We start from the raw sequence: 24,401 nt of genomic DNA on the forward strand, positions 1-24,401 counted from the left end.
GTAGTTTTAGTTTTGCCAATGCTATCCTATGTCTGCTTTTTCCCCATATTAGCGAGCTGAGGAGTGAGTCCAGGTCTCTGAAAAAGATTCTGGGCGGGATTACTGGCAGGTTCGTAAAAGAGTACAGCAGCCTCAGGACTTATCATTTTGGCTGGAGCCACCCGGCTGATCAGGGCTAATGGGAGGTTCCGCCAAAATCCAACCACTGACCTAATCCCGGCCAATGCCCTCGAATATGTCAGCAGGGGAATGATAGAGACAGATGCCGAGGTATCCGGAGGCCTCTGCATTCCAGGCCACTTTCTGGTCCCCTAACCAAATGTCCGGGGGGGGAAGGTTTGGGTGTAATGGGTATACTGTGGATTTATCCCAATTCACTCTCAGCCCTGAGGCGTCAGCAAACTCTGTGAGCGTTGCCCAAATGGGTGTGAGATCCGCGGTGATGTCTCGAACATATAGGAGAAGGTCATCGGCGTACATGGATACACTATGTATGGTATCCGCTATGGGAATACCCCACTGTTGTCCCTCCTGGTGCAACCGTATAGCAAGGGGTTCTACCGCAAGGGCAAAGAGCAGAGGCCAAAGCAGGCAGCCCTGCCGCGTGCCTCTTTTCACAGTTAATTCTGGAGAGATGTACCGCTCGATGCGAACATGCAAGGTAAGTTTGGTATATAAGAGCCGTGTGTATGCCATGAGGGTGGGACCTAGTCCAGCTCGTTGTAGGACCAAAAATAGGAATTGCCATGTAAGGGTATCAAAGGCCTTCTCAAGGTCTAGGATGAGGCAGGCTGCCCGAGGATACGCGTCGCCGACTTGATCTTGAACACGGAATAGTCGGCATATATTTTGGGATGTGTTCCTGCCTGGGACGAAGCCGCATTGGTCTGGGTGAACAAGCGGTCGTATGATTTGTGAATATCTGTCCGCTAGTAGCTTTCCCAGAATCTTACAGTCGGCGGAAAAAAACCGTGATGGGGCGATAGGAGGCCATTTGTTTGGGATCGCGGGTTGGTTTCAGGAAAGTCACTATAACGGATTACCGAAGGGATCTTGGCAAATCCCCTGTCTCTAATGCGACCGAGAACATTGCCACCAATCAGGGGACCAATAAGGGGGAGAAAGTGGTGTAATATTCTAGGGGGAACCCATCTAGTCCTAGAGCCCTGTTATGAGCTAGGGCGTGAAGAGCTTGAGTAATGTCGGTAGATTGTATTTCTGTAACCAATGCTGTCCTGTCTGCCCTTGTGATTTTGGGGATTGTCAGGGGATCTAGAAATTGGTCAAGCATGCCCTACTCAGTCGGTGCTCGGTTACAGTAAACTGCCGAGAAGATCTCATCCTGGGACCGTACAAGGTTTCCGAGGTGGTCTATTATTTCTGTTATGGGCCTCGCGTCTGTGTCCTGTTTGGCTAACCGTGCCAATAATGTGCGGGTTTTGTCCCGTTCTTTGTGCATCCGGGTCGATATGCTCTAGAATTGTGTCACCGGAGATCGACGCAGGTCGCTTGATATTCTGTCTTGGCCTTAGCCACTAGTGTAGCCGTTTCATCTGAAGTATTGACTCGTTTGGTAGCGGTGGCGAGTTGCTTTTCAGCTTTGGTGTGAGTCTGTTCTAGTGTCCGTTTTACCCTGGCCCTTTGTTTAATACATTCTCCCCGGGCCACTACTTTGAATGTGTCCCACTCTACTAACGTCGAGGACGCTGTCCCTGTGTTATTGGCGAAGTAGTCCTGGATACTTTGTCCCTGCTCGTGTTTGAAGGCCTGGCCTGTTAGGCAGTCCCTTGATAGTCACCATGTGCGGACTGGGGGGTGTGGAGGCCTCCAGTTGAGTCGCAGGATATGGGCGTCATGGTCAGAGATCACCCTACCCAGGTAGTCCGTGTGGTGGATTTTGAGCAATACCGTTGCCGAGCATATGAATCTATCTAGACGGACCCACAGGTTATGTGGGATTGAGTGAAACGAGTACAGTCGAGTCAGTGAGTGGTGTATTCTCCATGCGTCTGTGAATGCCCCGTTCAGTTTGCCTATATGTGGGGGAGTGCATGGGCGGGGGATGGGAATGGTCCAAGATGGGGTCTGGTATACAGTTGAAGTCACCCCCTACGATTCAAGGTATAGGTGGGGAATTGGGCAAGAACGCTTGTAAGGCGGTCCCAGAATTTGACCTGCTCAATAATCGGGACGTATATACTACCTAGTAAGACTGACTGCCCATCTAGGAGTCCCTCTAATAGGGTATATCTACCTTCTTTGTCTACCACCCGTCTGGTTTCCTGGAATGGGGTCCCTGAATGAACCCAAATCAGTGCCCTGCGTGCATATGCAGAGTATGACTTGGCACATATGGTTCCGTGCCATTTGGCCTGTTGTTTACCTATCTCTGTCGTAGTGAGACGCGTCTCCTCAACGAACGCAATCCAAGCATTCTGACGCTTTATATATCAGTATATAGCATAACGTTTGCTCAGCGTGTGGAGGCCTCTGGCGTTGAGCGTGAGGATGCTGATGTCAGTGTTCTGCGTTGTTATAGCCATGATTGGTTGTTATCGCGTGCTAAAGTGGCCAGTGTCCGCCAGGGCGTAATGACCAGTGACTCCCCAGTAGCGTGATGCAACTATGTGATACATAATGTCGCCTATACTTACAATTCGGGTACCCTGTTGTATGAAGTTCCATGAAGGGGTGGGACGTCTCTGAACAGGGGTAATAAACAGTGGGGTCTGGAAACAGTCCCAATACCAAGGACCCATCGTTGGTGGCAATGCGTCCAAACTGACTCCCTCAAAAAAGGAGAGTATAACAATATGTGGTGGGGGTGGCAGTGTATGCGTGCGAGGCATGTTGCCGATCGGGCTTTTGTGGGATCATTGGGCGTCGCCTGAGACGTGCCCAAGCATGTCAATGTTGTGTGCGCTCAATGGGTGAGCCTAGGAAGAGCCCGTCCTTACTGTGTTCTCCGCGGGATCATCTCATGCCGGGAGAGTATGCGATTGTCTATTCAAGATGGCATCTGCTGTCTGAGGGGTGACCAGGGGAGGCGTGATTGAATCCGCTCCAGACAGCGTTCCATCGCTGTCATCTTCTCCTTCCGATGAAAAGATGTGTGGGGGTCAATCTATGTCTTACGCCACAAGGGAGGTCTGCAGGTCGATCACTGCCTGTAATACCTCCAGTCGTTCCTTCATGATTTGTTCTAGGTCTGGAGAGTCTTGTGTGCCGGTAACTTTGTTCCTCCCGCTGCGTTTCTGTTCCGGGTTGCGTCTCCTGGTTTGTGGCGCTTTGAAAGGTGAGCCTTGTGCTGTCTCGGTTCTAGGATGCTGCGTACAATGTTGATCTGCCATTCGTGCGCTTCTTCGGCGTTTGCGAAAACGATAGCGGCGCTATCATAGAGAACCTTGAGGCGGGCTGGGAAGAGCAAGGAGTATTGATTATTGTTCGCTTGCAATTGACGTTTTACCTCCAAAAATGATGACCTTTGTTGCTGCACCACTCGTGCATAATCGGGGAATATCATTATCTGTTTATTTTCCACACGTAGGTGGGCTGCTTGTCTGGCTGCTCGAAGCACGGCATCTTGGTCTCGAAAGTGTAGGAATTTCGTCAGCATCGGTCTGGGGCCGATCCTGGTGGAGGTTTACGGGCTGGCACTCTGTGAGCACGTTCAATGGAGAAGAATGCTGTGCGGTCAGACGTGGGGGTGAAGGTTTTCACCCATGCTTCTAGGTACTCCAGCAGGTTTGCGCCTTCACTTCCCTCCAGGAGACCCAGCACACGGAAGTTGCAGCGCCTCGAGCGCCCCTCCAAATCATTTGTGCGCTCCTCTATGGTGGTTAGGCGGCTCAGGATGTCTTGCAGCGTGTTCTGGTGTACCTTAACGGCGGATTTCATGTCGGCCAGTGTCTTCTCTCCTTCCCTCACTTTGTCTGCCAGTTTACGGTGATCATCTCAGATAAGGCTGATATCTGTCGCCAGGGTGCAGAGTCATTCTTCCATGGACAACCTGGAGAGTTCGATGGTGGTTAAGACCTTATCCAGTTTGTACGAGATGGACTGGTCGGGTTGAGGCGCAGTAGTTGTGACCCATGCCTGGGTCTTTGGCATGCTCTCTGGGGTGGTCTCAGGGACCATGGTATGCTGGGATGCTCTCGGCTTCCCCATTGCGGTGGTTGAGGAGGTTTCGCGTATTGTGTTGCCCGCTTTGGGTATGAGCCGATGTTGGGTTGTGCGGTCCCGCTGGAAAAACGTCTGGAAATGCGGGAGGACCTTTGCTTTGGTTACTGCAGCTCACCTACTGGTCGTTGTGGGCCGATTCGCGTGTTGTCGCGGGGCAGAAGTCCTTGCGGGAGCCCCCGTGGTCTAGTTGCTAAGTCGCGTGCCCCACCAGTGCCTCAGTGGTGAGTTAAAAGTAGCGAGAGTCAGGAGTATATGGCCGCCATTTTAAGGCCAGGCAGCCGCCATCATGTGTGCATTAAGTCCTTGCTGCAGAGGGAGGTATTCTCTTTAAGGCTGGCACTGTATGTGTGTGTAGTCCACTGCTCACCTCTGTCTCGATGGTGCAGCGTGTCCCCAGGGGTCTTCAGAAATGTAAATTCAGCTCCGTCATCCGATTCCAACATTGGGCGCCATTTTGGAGTCAGGCGTCTGTCGCTGTACGGGGGCTATCTCTTGCTTCCCTGCGGCGTTGGGGGGCGTAATCAACTCTCTAGCTCCCAGATTGCTGCTACACAATAGTTGGTGTTGCGATCACGCTCGGTGAGATTGCGGGGCTGTGGGACGATGATGAGGAGACTATGACAGCTAAGATGGCGAGCTGTCGCTCACCACCACCGTCACTGTCCGTCTCCGCGTGTGCTTTCCAGAGCTCGCGTTAGGCAGCGGCAGTGTCGGAGTGCCCCCGCGCCTCCGCTGTGGTTGTGTTTGTGTGCCCATGTGCTGCTCCTGGCATATATCGTAGTGGTCCGGTCCAGGCTCCCCAGGTCCGCGGTCAGAAACTGGAGGGCGCCATCGTGCCACCAGGATTCCGCAGTCTGATTTTCTTTGTGTTGTCATTGGGAGCGCGCCCTGGCAGATGTCATAGCGGTACAAAAGGGGGTGGTGATGGACAGAGCATCTGAACCAATCAAACACTAACTCCCAGTCAAAAGATCTGGGTTTGATCCATCACCGTTCTTTAGCCCACTCTGCCACCCCAGTTCAGACATGGCTATATGCAAATCAGTCTGACCCTGTGCCTCATGGGAACAGTCCAGCCCGAACTGCCAAGCCATGCCTTCCCTGGACCGGAAACAAGCTTCCAAGGACTGGTTTCTGGCATTACAGCCGTCTTCAGCCCGGCTTGCTTGAATCCAGTGGCAAAGTGAGCAAGGGACTCACGTCTGAGCATACCCTGCCACACTTATGGCGGCCAAAGCGGTACAAAAGGGGGTGGTGATGGACAGAGCACCTGAACCAATCAAACACTCACTCCCAGTCAAAAGATCTGGGTTTGATCCATCACCGTTCTTTAGCCCACTCTGCCACCCCAGTTCAGACATGGCTATATGCAAATCAGTCTGACCCTGTGCCTCATGGGAACAGTCCAGCCCGAACTGCCAAGCCATGCCTTCCCTGGACCGGAAACAAGCTTCCAAGGACCGGTTTCTGGCATTACAGCCGTCTTCAGCCCGGCTTGCTTGAATCCAGTGGCAAAGTGAGCAAGGGACTCACGTCGGAGCATACCCTGCCACACCTATGGCGGCCAAAGCAGTACAAAAGGGGGTGGTGATGGACAGAGCATCTGAACCAATCAAACACTCACTCCCAGTCAAAAGATCTGGGTTTGATCCATCACCGTTCTTTAGCCCACTCTGCCACCCCAGTTCAGACATGGCTATATGCAAATCAGTCTGACCCTGTGCCTCATGGGAACAGTCCAGCCCAAACTGCCAAGCCATGCCTTCCCTGGACCGGAAACAAGCTTCCAAGGACCGGTTTCTGGCATTACAGCCGTCTTCAGCCCGGCTTGCTTGAATCCAATGGCAAAGTGAGCAAGGGACTCACGTCTGAGCATACCCTGCCACACTTATGGCGGCCAAAGCGGTACAAAAGGGGGTGGTGATGGACAGAGCATCTGAACCATCTGGCAGATGTCATGACATGAATATTGGTTACCACTAACCTTGTCAGCCGGGTACAGCGGGAGCGATGAATGATGCTATATTTCTCCTACCCTTATATGGAATCACCTGCGAGTTATTAAAACCTCAACAGACTATACCATAACCGGGGAAGGAGAAAAAAGAGATAAACAAAACAATAAAGGTGCAGCAGCTTGGGAAATAAATTTTGCCTTGGCGTGGAGTATGTTGACCTCACTCCTATGGTAGCCAGTACTTCCTGTATATGAGACACAATACAACACATAAATTCCCACACGGTTTCTGGGTTACTATCAATGTGAATATGTGAAATTACACTTACATTTTAAACTGCTGCAATCACGTCACATAAAAAGACTCAAAAATGGGGAAAAAAGAAAAGAAAACAAGCTCCTGTTTTTCTATTACTTAACTCCAGTGATAAAGTACTCTCTGTAAAACAGAGATAGTTATTTCACAGTAATCAGATAATATAGTACTTATTTGTAACCAGGCTGCCCTCTGGTCAATAATGTCTGTATCTTTCTTTAATCCAAAAGCAGATCTCTTTGTTTTCAGCTTGCAAGCGAAGGTCACCAAGATTAGCAGCACTAACAGAACTCCGAGCTTTTCAATCGGCTCCTAATTGCCTTGTAAAGCACTCCAAAGTGGATCTCTTCCAAGTACAGACACCCGGAGACTGATGCCTCGTGTCCTCTTCAGGCAAAAGAAAATGTTTGATTCCAAAACAGCGCTACTTTGCGCTTTACGATGCCAAGACCTGCATTCAATGAAGCCTCTTGAATCTCGTCGGCTTATGGGGTCGCTCACTGAGCGCAAAATGAAATAATACAAAAGAACAGTGCTCACACGCGCTTGCAGTTATACCGAGGCTGAACTCGAAAAGCGGTTGCTGCTACTAGCGCGGTAATGCGCTCCAGCATCTCCACCCAAGTGTTCACAATGATGGCGCCTTCGAGCGCGGCTGAGAATTGTCAAGTCGCTTTGAGCACGAACTAATACCCACCCCGCTTCCAGCGCGGCAAATGTGTCATGGATGATAACCTCCAATGTGCCTTTACAGTGTTATGGGTTGGAACCGTGTGTTGCATGACTATTGCATGACACAAAACACTTCCCACAAAAGGACAACACCATTACAACCACACACGCTACACGACGTAGCTTTCTGACAATGTAGGTAAGTACTTCAGAGCCCCACAATTATTGCATTGTGTCTTCTTTTTCTTTATTATTACACATGACGGCACCTTGAAATGCTTGAGTTCAGGGTGCGCACTGCATAAAAATCTCCCTTGACAGACTATAAAGGTGCTCCATGCAGTAATAAGCTATGGCACATGTATGGTACACATCACTTCCCTCTCAGTTCATTAAATGCAGCTCAGTGCAGTGATGTGATTTGATGGTCTGATGAAATGTTTCTCCTTGTTGGAGAAATACAAGTAGGTAATTTTTAAAAGATATCATTTCTGTATGACTTTTGTGTAATTATTTACAAAATGTTCAAATCTGTGCAAGGAAGGGGTCATACGTCTAAGCTTGGCTCAGGTTTCAACTTACCCTGGTCATTGTCTTCAGAAAATATAGGCACTACAGAGGGTAGGTACTTTTTGCAAATGGGATGAATTTAAAGTGATGTGTTAAGACTTAAGAGCCTTATGTTCATTATGCCATCAAATTAAGACTTAATTTCAAATGTCTCCCATTATTTCATTAAATTAAAGCAGCGTTTTACAGGGATATTTCTTTATTAAGGTATGTCTTGCATGTTGTCCCTAGGCACAAAACGAAAGCCAGGAAGTTCTTTTGCATTTCTCTAATAATTTCACTAAAATGTAATGAAAATAAATGTAAAATGATGTTTGTGGCCACAGCTGCCAAATTTCAGGTTGTTTACATGTGACATTTCTATGTTTTTTAGTATGTGTATGTGTGACATTTCATTTCCAATGTGTGAGTCTGTGAATTACACTATTTTGGTCAAAACTAAGACGTAATATCCATCCATACAAACAAATATTGATCACAAATTACCCACTTCTGAGACATTAAACGTTCAGGCAAAACCCTTATACTGATGTAAAACCCCTGAAATGTAAGGTCCCGAACCAGGCCTCGAAAAATCGTACAAACATGACCTAACCTGCATGTCAAATAACTTCAATTATTTGCTCGCCCTTTAAAGAGGAAAGTATATATTTTTTATTTAGTGTCACAGTAAAGTAGTTTGGTCATAGCCAGACATAAACTAACCTCACAAAAATTGTCCTGTAAACAGTAGTAGAAGGGAACACGTATTTTCTTTTTTTTTAAAAATAGGATAAATAAAAGGTGGAGAAACTTTCTTTAATCCTGTTATGAAACAAAACTATTTTGCCCAAGACGTTTCAAGTGAAGGCTCAAATTGGACAAATATTCTCATTGCCACATTTCACAGCAGATGATTTATTTTATCTGTGTGCTAGCTGTTCCTAAGTACACAATGTTTTATAGATAAATATGCCTCTCTGTGCAACAGTAGGCAATTCTATATTTGCCCGCAGGCCAAGCGTAAATCAGAAAGGATTACCCATGTAGGCTGCACTTCAGATCTAGGACGGTATTTCAAACTATCTATCCAAAGACTTATTACCTGAACTAAATATCTCACATCCCTAATTGGTTCCCCACAAAGTGCACCCAGATGATTGTAGGCTTACCGTAACTTTGTGTTACCCCCGGTGCTTGCTGTGCTGCTCTGCTGGCTCACGCATACGGCAGGGCCAGAGACTCTCTCTCAGAAGGGGGCATGTGCAAGTCAAGTGAAATCATTCAAGGACACTGCTAACTGCAAGCATCAGTCATTACTCTGTGGCAGTAGTCAATGCTGGTACTCTGCCAATGGCTTCACGCTAGGCAGAAGCTGCAGAAACGTTTCTCTGGACTGGGCCTGGGGCTCAGGAGAGTGCGCAGATTGCATGCGGCCTGCAGTGCTGTTTTACCGTGGCTGCAGAGGAGTCTTTTAATGAGGGATAAGATCAGTGCTCCCCCCTATTTTTACCAGGCTGCAACCATTATCTGCCAGGGTGGCCCCTGGAGGACTAAATCATCTTCTGCCGCCTCAACTATGCAGCATAAAAGAGCACGCTAAAAGGTGAAACTTAACCCTAGCAGCTGCTGGCAAGCGGAATAACAAATTTAAGCTGCAGCAACCAGTGTCTGCGCACGCTTTGTGGTCATGATAGGCCGGCACGCCTTGCCAGAAATAAGAGCAAAGGTACTACCCCTCTGAATCACATGTGGGCCCTGCCGGGTGACGGTCTCTCAGGATTGGATCTCTTTTAGTTATTGCTGTGTTGCACGCTGTGTCAGGCCACCTGGTACCTCTGAGGTGGCAGCAGGGCAGAGAGTCTCATCTAGATTGAATCACACACTGCTCACACCGGGCTGACGTCACGTACTGTGCTAGAATGAATAAGAGGCCAAAAAGGCCTAAAAATAAACATAATGACAATGATAGAGTACAGAAGCGGGTATCGGGATGCGAGCTACTGGTAGGTTGTTGACGAGCTACCTGTAGCTCGCGATCGACCGGTTGGAGACCCCTGGCCTAGAGCCTGCGACAGGAAACGGTCCAAAACGCAACATGGACACACTACATTTTCAAAATATGTGGAAAATGTGTTTTTTTCAGCTAAATTTGATGTTTGCAGGGGATTCTGGGTAGGGACACATTGGGAGATCCATGCAAGCCATACCCCACTGGACTCCCAGGGTGTCTAGTTTTCTCAAATATGTGGGTTTGGTAGGTTTCCCGAGATGGAGGCAAGCCCAGGGTCACAACCCCAGGAGCCTGTCCCAAACCAGGTTGTTTTGTTATAGGTAATTTTGAAGTCTCCACAGTACGATTCGGGCCATTTCCTGTTGTAGCCACTATGCCTACCCACACAAGTGAGGTACCATTTTTATAGGGAGACCTGGAGGAATGCTGGGTGGTAGGAAATGTGTGTCTTTCTGGTGATCCTACAACTTTCCCACACAGAAATGTGAGAAAAAAATAGAATTTTTATTCAAAATGTGAGGTTTGCAGGGGATTCTGGGAAGGGAAATGTTGGGAGACCCAGGCAAGCCATACCTTGTGGGACTCCCCCTGGTGTCTAGTTTTCAGAAATGTATGGGTTTGGTAGGTTTCCCTAGGTGGCTGCCAAACCCCGGGGCCAAAATCTCATGCGACCCCCCCTTGCAAAACCAGGTTGTTTTGTGATAGGTAAATTTAATGTCACCTCAATAGGTTTTGGGCCCTTGCCTGTCGTGGGTACTTGACCCACCCATGCGAGCGAGGTACATTTTTATCGGGAGACCTGGCAGAATGCTGTGTAGAAGGAAATTTGTAAATCCACGAAGATTCCAGAACTTTCCCACACAGAAATTTGAGAATAAAGGGATTTTTTGCAGTTAAATTTGAGGTTTGCAGGGTATTCTCAGTAGGGAAATGTTGGGGGACCCACATAAGCCATACCTTGCTGCACTCCCCAGGCTGTCTAGTTTTCAGAAATGTGTGGGTTTCGTAGGTTTCCCTAGATGGCCACCGACCCCAGGGCCAAAAACTCATGGGACCCCCCCTTGCAAAAACAGATTGCTTTGTGATAGGAAATGTTGAAGTCGCCTCAATAGGTTTTGGGTCCTTGCCTGTCGCGAGTACTTGACCTACCCACACAAGTGAGGTACCATTTTTCTTGGAAGGCTTTGGGAAATGCGGGCTGAGTGGAATTTTGTGGATCCACACAGATTCCAGAACATTCCACCACAGAAATGTGAGGAAAATGTGTTGTTGTTTTTTTTTTTTTTACAAAGTTTGAGGTTTGCTAGGGATTCTGGGTGACCGAACCTGGTGAGAGCCAGACAAGTCACCCTATCCTGGATTGCCCTGCATGTCTAGTTTTAAAAAATGTATAGGTTTACTAGGTTTCCCTAGGTGCCGGCAGAGCTAGAGTTCAAACTCTGCAGCTAGGCACTTTGCAAAACAAGCATTTACAATGCAATGGTCTCGGCATTGTTAAAGTTAGAGCTATTGGCATTGCTTATGACATTATTTTTATTTATGTTTTTGATTCTAAAACATATAAATAAATGGCATTGTCATTTACAATGCCAATAGCTTAATCTCTCCTTCCTGAGACTGAAAATCAATATAGTCTAAGCTTTTTAAGTTCTGTGATGCTCAAAAAATGAGAGAGAAATACTGCTTGTCCACATTCGGAGAAGGAACATTCATCAGTCTGGTGACCTAAGCACACCTACAGCTGGAGTTAGAAAAAAATACCCAATAGATGGACATCGTGTCCTTAACTCAGCCTCACACCCCTGCAGACCAAATGGGGAGCTGGCCTTGTTCGCGAATTAATAATTCCAGAATAGAATAACAACGAATGTTTAGGAATGAGATTGTTCTAAAAGTAACCCATATCCACCACAGCTTCTGCCACGTGGATGCCGTTAATGCAGACTTACTATGGCAAAAGAAAAACAGTTCCAGGATAAATAGATCCTCCTTATATACCAATGCGAAGCGAGAAAAAGAGGGAAAAGGTAACAAGTGCCGCCACTGACACCCTTTATTATTTGAATTCAACCCCTCGCTATAAAATCACAAGCATTCAATCCAACATCAGGGTGTCTTCATGACAGCTACCCCCAAGCATCTGATGAATGCAATTCTCACAATAGCTAAATCCCTGGGTTTGAAAAGACTACTGCAATCCGTGAACAAATATCAATAACCGCAGCAAAGGAAGACCACGTGATAAACTCTGATAAAGATGTAATATCCCTTAACACAAGCAAATGAACTGCACTTGCTGCACCTTCGACAGTTAAGCCCCTGCTTTAAACTCTACCTTACACAGACATCCCAGTTATAAACCTAGAAACTGCCCTGTAGGATTTTAAAAGAACACTTGATGCAAACGCTTTGCCCCTGAAGCCGTGTGGGCAATGATTAAATATTTCTTCCATGTTTGGTGCGCAAATGCAGCGCTGGTTTCGACTCAAGCCGATGTGGTGACAGCAGCCGCTTTATTGAACAGGTAAACACATGACTGCACAGGGCAGGTGTTACTTCCGGGAGAAAGCATCACGTCTCTGTGGCACTGTACATGCTCGTCAATCATTAGCCTGCACGGGTTGGAGCCAACAGGCCCTGTACAAATTCCCCACAGGCAGCAAGCAGTGCGTTCTCGTCGGAGAATTGTCATCAGCTTCCAGGAACTCAAGAAGTAAAGTAAACCATGCAACAAGTAGGGAGAAGGGGGGGTGAACGTTAAGGGGTATAAGTCACAAGCAGTTTCTCCTCTACAGACGAAAAAGCAAGCATAGGCAATGCCTATAGGTCTGTGTTGCATGTGCAAGCATGAAATGATATGCTACGCACTTGCACGATGTTTATATGTGCATCCTAATGCCACTACCAGAATCTGAACCCACTAATATTTCAGAATGTATGAAAACATGAAAAGAAAAAACAGGCCCAGTACCAACATGCAAACGAATACAAATAACGTCATTAAACAACATCACTAATACTGGAATATAACACCAATTGACCGTAGCCTACATACCGCGATATACGGGGAAATCTTATACTTACCGGTGTCTGAAGGAGCTGTCTGGCGTGCCTGGTTGTATCAGCTGTTAACACAAAAGTAGGACCAATAGCTGCGGCGCCCCGCCTTTCTGATAACATAGAAAAAAAATCTACGCACGCACCGGAAGTCAGGCACTGTCGCCTGTGACGGGGGCGGGGCCGCGTCCGGAAAAGGAGGCAGGCGAGTAAATGCGTATCGCGGCCCGGGGCTCCTGTGAGCGGTGGAGAGCCCAGGGCCGCCAGCAGGAGGTTATGCTAGTGTTGCGGGGCTCCCTTGACCAAGAGGGAGCCCCGTGAAAGGAGCTGGCAAGAGCTGCAGCGGCGGAGTCCCCCGAGATTGCCCCGGTAAGTTAAAAAGGGGTGGGGGGTCTGTGTGCGGCGGGGGGAGGGGGGGAACACTTGTGTGTGTGTGTGTGTGCGTGTGTATGTGTGGGGGGGTCTGTATGTGCGTGCGTGCATGGGCGCTTGTGTGTGTGTGTGTCTGTGTGAATGCGCGACAGCAGCTGCCCATAGTACGCGTTCGCGTGCGCGTTTCAAATCGCCTCCAAGGCGATGCGCGCGGCCAGGATTGTCTCCTGGAAAGCACACACGCCGACAATAGGTTCTCGGCGGAGACGCGCTTCCGCGCGCTTAGCCGAGACCTAAAAAGGGTCAGTTTTCACTGTGAAAATGTGTTGTGTCAGTGTTGTGTTTTGGGCCGTTTCCTTTCACCGGCACTAGGCCTACCCACACAAGTGAGGTACCATTTTTCTCAGAAGACTTGGGGCATGGGGGTTGGGGGGAATTTTGTGGATCCACGCAGATTCCAAAACTTTCCACCACAGAAATGTGAGGAAAATGTGTTTTCTTTTACAAAGTTTGCGGTTTGCAAAGGATTCTGGGTAACAGAACCTGGTGAGAGCCAGACAAGTCACCCCATCCTGGATTCCCCTGCATGTCTAGTTTTCAAAAATGTATAGGTTTGCTAGGTTTCCCTAGGTGCCGGCAGAGTTAGGGTTCAAAATCTACAGCTAGGCACTTTGCAAAAAAAGGGTCTGTTTTTAATGTGAAAATGTGGTGTGTCCATGTTGCATTTTGGGCCGTTTCTTGTTGCGGGCACTAGGCCTACCCACACAAGTGAGGTTCCATTTTACTCTGAAGACTTTGGGGAATGCAGGCTGGGTGGAACTATGTGGATCCACGCAGACCCCAGACCTTTCCATCACAGAAACGTGAGGAAAATTTGTTTTTTTTTTAACTAAGTTTAAGGTTTGCAAGGGATTCTGGGTAACAGAACCTGGTGAGAGGCACACAAGTCACCCCATTCTGGATTCCCCTTGGTGTCTAGTTTAAAAAAAATGTACAGGTTTGCTAGGTTTCCCTATGTGCCGGCTGCAGTAGGACCCAAAATCCACAGGTAGGCACCCTGCTAAAAACAAGTCTGTGCCTTTCTGCCGGCCGGGGGGGTAAATCGGGGGGGAGGTAGAAAGACTGTGGCTATATTTTTGGTGTGTGGGGGCATTGGTATGCCCATTCTGGGCAGCCTCCAGCATAAAAAAAACAGTGTAATTGTTGGTGCCTAGTGGGCTTTCTGCCCCCCCCTGGGGTAGATCAGGTGCCACTGCCCCCATCGCCCCTCGGGAGGGTAGAAAGACTGTGGAATTTTTGGGGGAGGTGTGGGCATTGGCATGCCCATTCTGGGCAGACCTCATCCCTGAATAAAAAAAATCCTGAGGCCTAGTGGGCTTCTGCCCCCTCTCCCCCACCCCCCGGTGGCAGATAAGGGGCTATTGACCCAAAATGCCTTCAGGGAGGGGCAGAAAGACTGTGGTAATTGTTTTTGGGGTGGGGGCATTATCATGCTCATTCTGGGCAGCCCCACCCAAACATTATAAAAAAGAATCCATGTGGCCTAGTGGGTTCTGCCCCCCTCCCGCCACGGGGCAGATCAGGTGCTATTGACCCCCATCTGCCCCGGGGGGAGCAGAAAGACTGTTGCATTTTAGGGTGGGTGGGGGCATTGCCCTGCCCATCTTGGGCAGCCCCCACCCCTACATCAATAAAAGGAAATCCCTGATTTCTAATGGGCTTTCTGCCCCCCGGGAGGCAGATTGGGGGCCACTGCCCCCATCTGGCCTCCTGGGGGGCAGAAAGACTAGAATTTCACTGTGGTTGGGGGCATTGCCATGCCTATTTTGGGCAGCCCCAACATCAATAAAAATAAAATCCCTAATTTCTAGTGGGCTTTCTGCCCCCCCCCGGGACGGGGGGCAGATTGGTTGCTACTGCCCCATCTGCCCCTGGGAGGGCAGAAAGACTGACATTTCTCTGGGGTGGGGCATTGCCATGCCCTTTTTGGGCAGCCCACACCCCAATGTCAATAAATAAAAATCTCTCGTTTCTAGTGGGTTTTCTGCCGCCCGAGGGCAGATTGGGGGCTACTGCCCTGTCTGCCCCCTGGGGGGCAGAAAGACGGACATTTTTCTGGGGGGATGGGGGCATTGCCATATCCTTTTTGGGCACCCCCCGCGTCAATAAAAAAAATCCCTGGTTTCTAGTGGGCTTTTTGCCCCCAGGGGGAAAATTGGGGGCTACTGTTCCCCCCCCTGCCCCTTCTGGGGGCAAAAACACTGACATTTCTTTGGGGGTGGAGGACATTGCCATGCCCTTTTTGAGCAGCCCCAACATCAATAAAAAAAAATAATCCCTCGTTTCTAGTGGGCTTTCCGCCCCCTCGGGGGGAAGATTGGGAGCGGCTGCCCCCGGGGGGGGGGGGGAAGGAAGACTGTTGTGCGCCCAAACAAATATGGGGGAGCAAAGGCCTTTGCCCAAGGGGACGCCCCCCCCTCCCTGGTGCTAGTGGGTGGATCCCTGCTCGGGGATCGCCCTTCTGGGGTGATCCCCGAGCAGGAATCCACTAGGGAAGGGTACCATTGGAAAGGGGAGATTCTGCCCTTTCCAATGATACCTCTCCCATCTTTTTCGGTGCTCAGGCAAGCACCGAAACTGAGAAACTGAAACTAAGTTTCAGTTTAGTTTTCGTTGCAATGACGAAAGCGCGCCATGCACATGATCGTCATTACAACCAAATTCAAAAATAGGCCTGGGGACGTTGGGGAAGCTCTTCCCCACCTCCCCAGGCAAAAAAAATATGAGGAAATACCTCTGCTGTCTGCAGCTGAGGGATTTTCTGAGCATGTGTTTATGACGGAATGGATTCGTCTTGAGCACACTTGAACTTGTGCTCATGACGGAACCATTCGGTCATGAGCATGGAAGGGGTTAATACCTTTTCATTCTATTCAGATTTTTGGCACCACAGTGGGTGGCTGTAAAGAAAGAAAATACAGTGGTTCTTAACTTCTGATCGAGAGACACTTGGGGGCGGCGAAGCTTACTCAGGAGGTCCACCACTGCTTAAAAATGTAAATCGTAACAGATTATTAAAATTTATACAAATAAAGAAGCAAAATGTACAAAAGAAGATTTTAAAATGTTCTTTAAATGTGAAGGAATTTGAAATTGGAGGCTTAAAATAATGTTGGTATCCTCAGATTGATTCGCTGAAGCAGTGCAAGTGCATCAGACAAAATATAGTATGGCCGATGAGTGACTTAAGTAGAATTTAGAAAAGCTTCTCTTTAGTACTAAATTGTCTATTTGTTTTATAGTTGTTTGTGAATGTTAATTTTATTTGTTTGAAGAGTGCTTGTTTCTATATTTTTAGTGTACTATTTTGTGATTCATTTATTCGAAAATTCTTATTCCGAGGCCCATAGCATCTAGTAAAAACTCAGTGGGCCTCCCCGAATTCCAAAAATGATTCAGGGGGGTCCATAGAAGTCAAAAGGTTAAGAATCACTGCTCTATGCAATTGTTGGACGGCACAGAAATGTTATCTCTTGGTGAGTATTTAACTCCTTGTGCTCATGTTTTGCTACTTAGTCTGCGATTATAAGTAATGTAATGCGGCATTCCTGGGTGGGACACTGCCAAATTATAACTAGCCAAGTGTTGCACGCATGCCAGCATTTTATAAGAGGAAAGTGGGTTCTTTTTTTTTGTTTTTTTAAATATTCGGGACAATGTATTCCTCCCATTGACTTCTATTGAAGAAAAAGCAATTCCAAGGTGCCAAAATAACCACTGTTGGCGTCGAACATCGGGAGTCTCCCGCCCAAATCGGGTACATTGGCATGTATGCTTCCAGGATTGCAGGATTTGCATCACGTGAGGCTCGAGCTGCAAGTTGGCCAGGCCTCGACTCCCGGGGAACGCTCCTTCCAGTCAGTGGTGGCTGGTGACATTTGAAAGTGGTGGGCGTAAAAGTTCAGAATGTTTGGACTGGTTTGCATCACCACTCTAACATGTAAAAAATTACATACAACATGCCACATACACTGCATTTACTCACAAAACATTCTGCATAATGTGCCTTTTTCTTGCACAGATTTTAGTCTACCATGCCACAGAATTTCCTCATGAAAAGCTGCTTATTTCCAGTACCTTGGTAATAAAGATGGTGAGTAGTTCTTGGGTCAGAGAAAGCTGACTGACATAACATACTACAGAAATAGGACATACAAGCTGACTTGCAAATTAAATACTGTTCTGTGATCCGCATAGTATAAGTTCTTTGCAGCAGGCCTATTAACCTTCTGTGCTACCTCAGCTGAGTCAATACTGCCACTAGACAAAAATCCCATTTCTCTCGAGCAGGTAATTAATCACAACATTTATATTGACACTTTTATTGTTGCCTGTGGCATGGTTTCTTTTTATTTTACTACATTTTGCTTTAGGGATTTCTCCCATATCCTGTAAGCTATAATTTTTTTTGGTGACAAAATTACATTAAACTGTAAGCGAAGTCATTAAGGAAGCCGCGATACCATTGGTGAGGTACAAAATCTCTTTCATAAATAACAATAATGAAGAATTATGGAAAGAAATGTTACAAACCAAACATGCATCTAAAAAACACGTTTTGTACAGTTTTACTTAACGGTGTCATGCTTTTTCATTGGCTGAAAACTTTTAGGTACAATGAAATCTTTAGTACTTGTAAAACGCACTACTACAAACCCGATCTCCCCCCTCTCCCCCAACCCAACGCTTCCAGCCCCAATGGAAATTTCTGATGCACAGTATAGGCATACCACAGTGAGCATTATGATTCCGGGCCTGGCACAAATCAAAACGAAACAAAGTGACTGTAACTGACAATGACAACTTTAGATAAGACTCTAAACAATAAAAGGCCTGCGCACACCTCCGTTCTGCGCTGTCCTGTCCAGTTACTTTTAATGAATAGCTTGACTCGGCGTGCGCCCATCTTGTGTTGAAAACAAGTGTAGCATTATTTTTAAGTCATAATAATGTTGTTTTCAACGCAAGATAAGCGCACGCCGAACTAAGCTATTCATTAAAAGGGATATGTTTTAGGTAATATCACACGAGAGGAAATACGCCCGGCCAGGCATACCCTGAACCCGAGGGAGCAAGATTCAGATTGTCATACATTTCCACTGTCGAGTAGGCCCCAGGAGAGGGAGTCACTGTGTAATACTACACCCGATTTCCAAAGTTAAAGCACTTACTAAGGTGAAGCAGCTCTTTTCCGTCAGCTCCTTGGCATGCGGCCCAGCGGTGGAATGACACTGGGGTCCCTTCTTTGCGCGAAAATACACTCGGCAACTGAAACCAACTAGCATGTGCCCGAGGTGTCTGGCGTCTGTCCGATCACAGGCCCTGGAGGCCCATGTACTGAGCACCAGCAGCCCATATATCAAGCGCCCAGACTAGAGGAAGGGAACTGAAATATACTGAATCCGATCCACATACCGCCCGTCACTCCTTATCGTGACCTTGCTCTAAAGTCCTTACAACTGCTTGCTGCTCGTTAAGTCATTCACTCGGTATAATTTGGATTTTTTACCTGTTCTTTTCAAAGGGGATTGCTAGATCCGCACGTTATTTTTGGAGTGAAACCATACGACGATTTTGTGGACATTATATAGAATATGCTATGCTTCAATTGTACAAAGTCAGGAGGTAGGATGCGCACAAGATGCGCCTGTCACCTTTCTCTTCTCGGTTTACATAAGCGAGAGAAAACATATGCAGACCTTGAGGCCGAAATATACCAAGAACAGTTCAATCTTTACCTGCTTCAGTCATGGTAGGCGGAAAATGGAAATGGGGCCGTCGTGGGGGTGGGGGGGATGGGAGGAGGCGACGGCGTTAATTAAAAAAATACATAACATAAAACTTAACTTAACTTACCGCCCGGGGCCGCTGCCACCTCAGCTTCAGCCTTCTGGAAGGGTCCGACTTCCGACTCCCGCCGACCTGCCTTTTTGAAATTCCTGGATCGTCATGGGAGCCTCCCTCTGTAATGTAGAGGTGGTTACATCAAAATGAGAATAAACAGGTTCGGGTGAAATCCAATTTAAGTTTTATTCCAGCATCAACACGGGAGTGCAACCGGCTCTTCCAGATACCAACAGTCCTATGAATTAATTAACAGCTGTAGTTTAAACTGTAAGGATATCCTCGAGAGATGCATCTCCAAACATATTTATGTTTGAAGATACAGTCTCCTCGAGGATGTAAGAAGGGGAATTTATTAACATACGGAATGTCATTACATCAGAATGATATCATGAACACAATAGAAAAGGAAGAAAGACTATACCTTACATCATCTCCCTTCTTATATAAACAAAACTTTAAACAATAAAATAAAGTAAGATAAAATGAAATTCTTTAAACTTTGAGAGTACGGAATTTTTTTTGATGTGACTTAATAAATTCATGCATATTACTATATTGCAACACAGCAGAAGATGTGATGAAAGGAGAAACACAGAAGAAAAGGTTAAAGATAAACAGATTGTGTGACTAAAAATTTGTGAACATTACTATATATAGAATGTTATTACATTAGAATAAGTTAGTGACATAATGAAATAGAAGAATGACTATACCTTACATCATCTCCCTTCCTATAGTAACAAAATTTTATATGTTTCATTATATATTAACATGGTAGGGGAGACTGTGTTTAATACCATCTGTCTTCTTGGAATAATCACAAAATTGAAAAGCGTGAGGTTAACTGTTTCTCAACCTTAAGGAAGTCGGACAATTAAATTGATATTATGGATTAGACAGGAAGTATTGTCAGGAAAGTTGTCAGGGAGAGTTCCTAAAGAAAATAAAAATGCATTTGTTCTTGAGAAGGTAAAATGCATATATAAACATATTTTAGTGTGTTATTTATAAAGAAAAGTCCTTGTAAAACTTGGGTATTCAATTTAAAGGAAATAGAAATAAGTAATAACGTTATTTTGGTCACCATAAGATAAAGTGTGCTTCAATTAAAGCTCATATGTTCCTTAATCGCCACCAAATAAACTAATACTTCTATAGTTGAACTTTTCCTTCTTGTAGAGATTCATTAGCAACTGAAGGTAAATCTAAGGTGTTAATGTTAACATGTTGCATGTCAGATTCTAAAGAAATCATATCAAACCCTGAACAAACATCATGTTGATCAGGATGATCAGTATTCTCATAAGTTGACACAGAGCTAACGTGTAAAGTAGGCCTAGCTCTGCAAACATTATTAAAATGACCACATTTTTGGCAGTTTGTACATTTCTTCCCTAGAGCATTACACATGGGACTGTTACTGAGATGAGTTCTTGATCCGCACCTGAAACAAAATGTGTTATTACTTCTCTGCTGAGGTCTACTAATATTATTCTTAAATGACATTGCATTAACAGAAATATCATTCTGCATAAAGTTAATAGGAGAAACATTTTCAACCATAATACTTCTTGAAGAAACAATGCTCCTTTCGATACTTTTAGCCATATCAACCACCTCAGCCAATGTTGGGTCCCTGCAACTTAAAATTCTTTCTTGAATTTTTTTATGGCAACAACCATAAACGAATTGAACCCTAATGTAGACGTCTAAATCAGCCCCAAAGTTACAATCGGCTGACATGTTCCTCAAAACTGAAATGAAGTCTTCTACGCTTTCCTCCGGGTTTTGTTTTCTTTTTCTAAAATTATAGCGCTCAAGAATGACGTTTGGAAGTTCCAAATTTTTTTAATTAAGTTTTTGAATTGCATCTCTGTAAATATTCCAGCGTTCGCCTGTTCCTGAAGGTGGAATTGCAGCGGGTAAGTTATCATAGATTTCATAGATTTCTCTACCAGTCCAGTGCTCGGGTGGGACGGGACACAAAAGGGCCAAGTAAGCAGGGGCTCGCTGCGATCTTCAGGCGGTGGCAGAGCCTGAGGCACGCTTGAGGTCTCCTGGAAGGGGAGAATCTTTGATAGCGAGCTGTGCCAGAAAAGCTGCTAATTGCGCCGATCGGCGATATTTTAAACAAAACATAATTTTTAATGTATTTTTGTATGCACTAACCCCCTTTTGTTGTGCAGGTGTTCGGTGTGTCCCCTCATTTGCCACGGCCTTCCCTCTTAGTCCCTCACCGGCCTCGGTGCCGAGAGAGTAGAGGGCGGCAGCCATCTTGGGAGGGGCAGTCCCACGAGCCTGGCCGGAGTTAGCGGTCCAGTGCTCGGGTGGGACGGGACACAAAAGGCAATGTGCTTCAGGGAGCGCAGAGGACGGGCACAGCGGGCGCGACGGAGGCACGCCGAAGGAAAGCCCGTCTGTGCCCGTCCGTGACCGCACGGGACCTGGGGCCTGCCATGATGGCCGATTTTTCCTGGAATATTCTTCCAGGTATTTGCTGTCTTTGCGTAAAAATTACCCGATTGACCCAACAACCGCCTCACATATCTTGGCCCTAGGCATTACCTGTCCTCCCCCTATACTGGAGGCTGTTAACCCTTTGGCCCTACCCCCTAGTAGCTCTCTGAAATTAGGCACCTCTATAACTCTACTAAATACCAGGTCGGCAGTCGCGCATCAGCAGGAGATATGCAATCTCCTTGACAGCGACAGCCCTGATATATTGTGCCTAACCGAGACATGGTATCGCCCTGATTCTCAGCCCAGTGTTTTGGCGGCTCTTCCCCCTTCTTACTCCATCTTACGAGCTGACCGCTCTGATGGCAAAACAGGTGGTGGGGTTGCTCTAATCTTTCGTGACAGCCTTAGGTTTCAAATACTGACATCTCCTCCTTTACCTGTGGCGGATTGCTTGGTTGCACGGTCTGGTTCATCGAAATCTCCTGTAACCTGTGTGTTGGTTTACCGTCCTCCCCAAACCCCCTCTCAGTTTGTTCTTGCCTTCCAGGAGCTGCTGGCCCCTCTGGTGATTAACAATGCCACTGTACTCGTACTTGGTGATTTTAATTTTTGGCCCAGCGACCCTGCAGAAGACACTACTTCCAAGGACTTTACCTCATTACTATCGAGTCTAAATTTTATCCAGCATGTCCAAACCCCTACACATACCCGGGGACATATTTTAGATCAAATATGGACTCTTAACTTATCCACTACTAATTTGTCCATTGTTCCTTGTGTATGGTCTGATCATTATTTTCTGTCTTTTTTCTTGGACCTACACTCGCGAAATGCTTCTTGTCGCTCTAAAACGCTATGGGCCAGAAGCTGGAGCCGTGTTGACGTCCCCGCGTTTTGTGATTCATTAGTCGCCACCTGCCCTGATCTTATTGATACACCATCTCAATTTCAGCTGGCCACTTTGGACAGCTGGTTAACTCACCTTCGTGACGAAAAGGCCCCTTTAAAGAAGGTTACTATTAATCACCATCACCATGTTAATAAGTGTTTTACTCCTGAATTGAAGGTACTTAAATTAGCGGTCCGCCAGGCTGAACGGGCTTGGAGGTTAAAATATAGCCCGATTAGCAAAGTTAATTATACCACCTCACTATCTAAATATAAAATAGCCATCCAAGAGGCTAAGAAAGCTTTTTTTTCACAACGTATACTGACAGCAGAGTGCCAGTCTCGTGAAATTTTTGCAACTGTTCATGAACTAGCAATGTCAGATAGGCCCTCACCTGTGAATATCCCCTCCCAGTTATTGTGCAACTCTCTGAATGATTTTTTCATTGACAAAGTTGCACAAATAAAAGCACATATTCCGCCTCCGTCAAAGTCATTCCTAGATTGTCCTTCACCACAAAATACCCAGTTCATTACTCACATACCTGAGTTAACTAGTGAGTCCTTGTCTCCACTTCTTAAGCGCATAAAATCTGGGTCTCCATCAGATGTGTGTCCTGCTCACATTCTGGCTCAGGTGTTTTTGGCTTGTCCCACCCCTGCCCTCACAGTAATAAATGATATCTTCTCTAATGGCTTGGTTCCTACTGTGCTCAAATCTGCCACCATCATCCCCATTCTGAAGAAGCCTGGGGCTGATCCCTCTTCCCCTATCAATTACCGCCCCATATCCCTGTTACCTTACCTGGGAAAGGTGGCTGAGGCACATGTCTCCCAGGTGCTGAGCACCTTTATTGAGGACAGCAATTACCTAGCACCATGCCAAGCTGGCTTTCGACCACGACATTCAACCGAGAAGGTGGTGATCTCGGTTATGGACCAACTTAGGGAGGGACTTGATGCCAACACCCCCAAAATATTGGTCTTATTAGACCCATCCGCCGCCTTTGACACTGTGGACCATGACATCTTGTTATCACGTGTCAGGGCGGCAGGGATAGGGGGGTTGGCACTAGCCTGGGTCGAGTCTTTTCTGATGAATCGCACTCAGGCAGTTCATCTAGGCACCTTCTCAGCCCCTCAGCGCAATGTCAACTGTGGTGTTCCCCAGGGATCTGCCCTTTCTCCTTTATTATTTAATTTGTATATCTTTCCACTGGTGTTTGCTTTACAGAATATGGAGGTCACTGTATACAATTATGCAGATGACCTACAACTCATCTTTGATCTATCCTCTCCCTCAGGAGTTGGCAGTTTCCAGTCCGTCATGCTATTCATCCGAGACTGGATGAACATCAATCAGTTAAAACTTAATCCGGAAAAAACAGAATTGGTGATGACGGGCGGTGCTGCCAACCCCTGGTCTCCTTCCTTTTGGCCCCCTTCACTTGGTCCCCCCCGTTCTCCTTCCTGTTCAGTTAAAACACTTGGGATTATGCTTAACAATCAATTAACACTCCATTCACATATTAATTCGGTGGTCTCCTCCTGTTTTTTTACACTCCGAGTGATTAGGAAGGTTGCTAGGTTTTTTCTGTTTCAGCTTTAAAACTTATTTTAATGGCCATGGTCCTGTCAAAGATTGACTATGGCAATATTATTTATAATGGAGCCCCGGCCTATGCTGTGCAGCGGCTGCAGCTGATACAGAACCAGGCTGCCCGACTGGTTTTTGGACTATCAAGGTCCCACCACTCGACCCCACTACTCAAGAGCCTTCATTGGCTCCCTATAAAACAGCGAGCCAAGTTTAAATTAGGATGTTTAACTTTCCAAGCAAAAGCGGGTACTGCCCCTGCTTTTATCAATTCGGCAATCTCCCCCTATGTCCCTACTAGAGACCTTCGTTCTTCGAGCTTGGCCTTACTAACCACGCCTCGATTTAAAAAGAAGCGGGCGGGGGGGCAGAAGTTTGCTGTACTTGCGCCTTCCTTTTGGAATGGCCTCCCCCTACCGTTAAGACTCTC

General features: G+C 46.8%; 1 long non-coding RNA gene across 6 annotated transcripts in view; it reads right to left on the reverse strand.

Moving 5' to 3' along the window:
* LOC144807864 (uncharacterized) overlaps window positions 1-24,401 on the reverse strand; it is a 544,498-nt gene that overhangs the window by 506,982 nt on the left and 13,115 nt on the right. For all 6 annotated transcript variants that reach the window (XR_013606493.1, XR_013606496.1, XR_013606485.1 and 3 more), the window contains exon 2: window positions 19,036-19,142. This is a non-coding gene — a long non-coding RNA (uncharacterized LOC144807864). The remainder of the gene's footprint in view (window positions 1-19,035; window positions 19,143-24,401) is intronic.

This window comes from Lissotriton helveticus, chromosome 1_1 (genome assembly GCF_964261635.1).
Source record: "Lissotriton helveticus chromosome 1_1, aLisHel1.1, whole genome shotgun sequence".
Taxonomy (NCBI): Eukaryota; Metazoa; Chordata; class Amphibia; order Caudata; family Salamandridae; genus Lissotriton; species Lissotriton helveticus.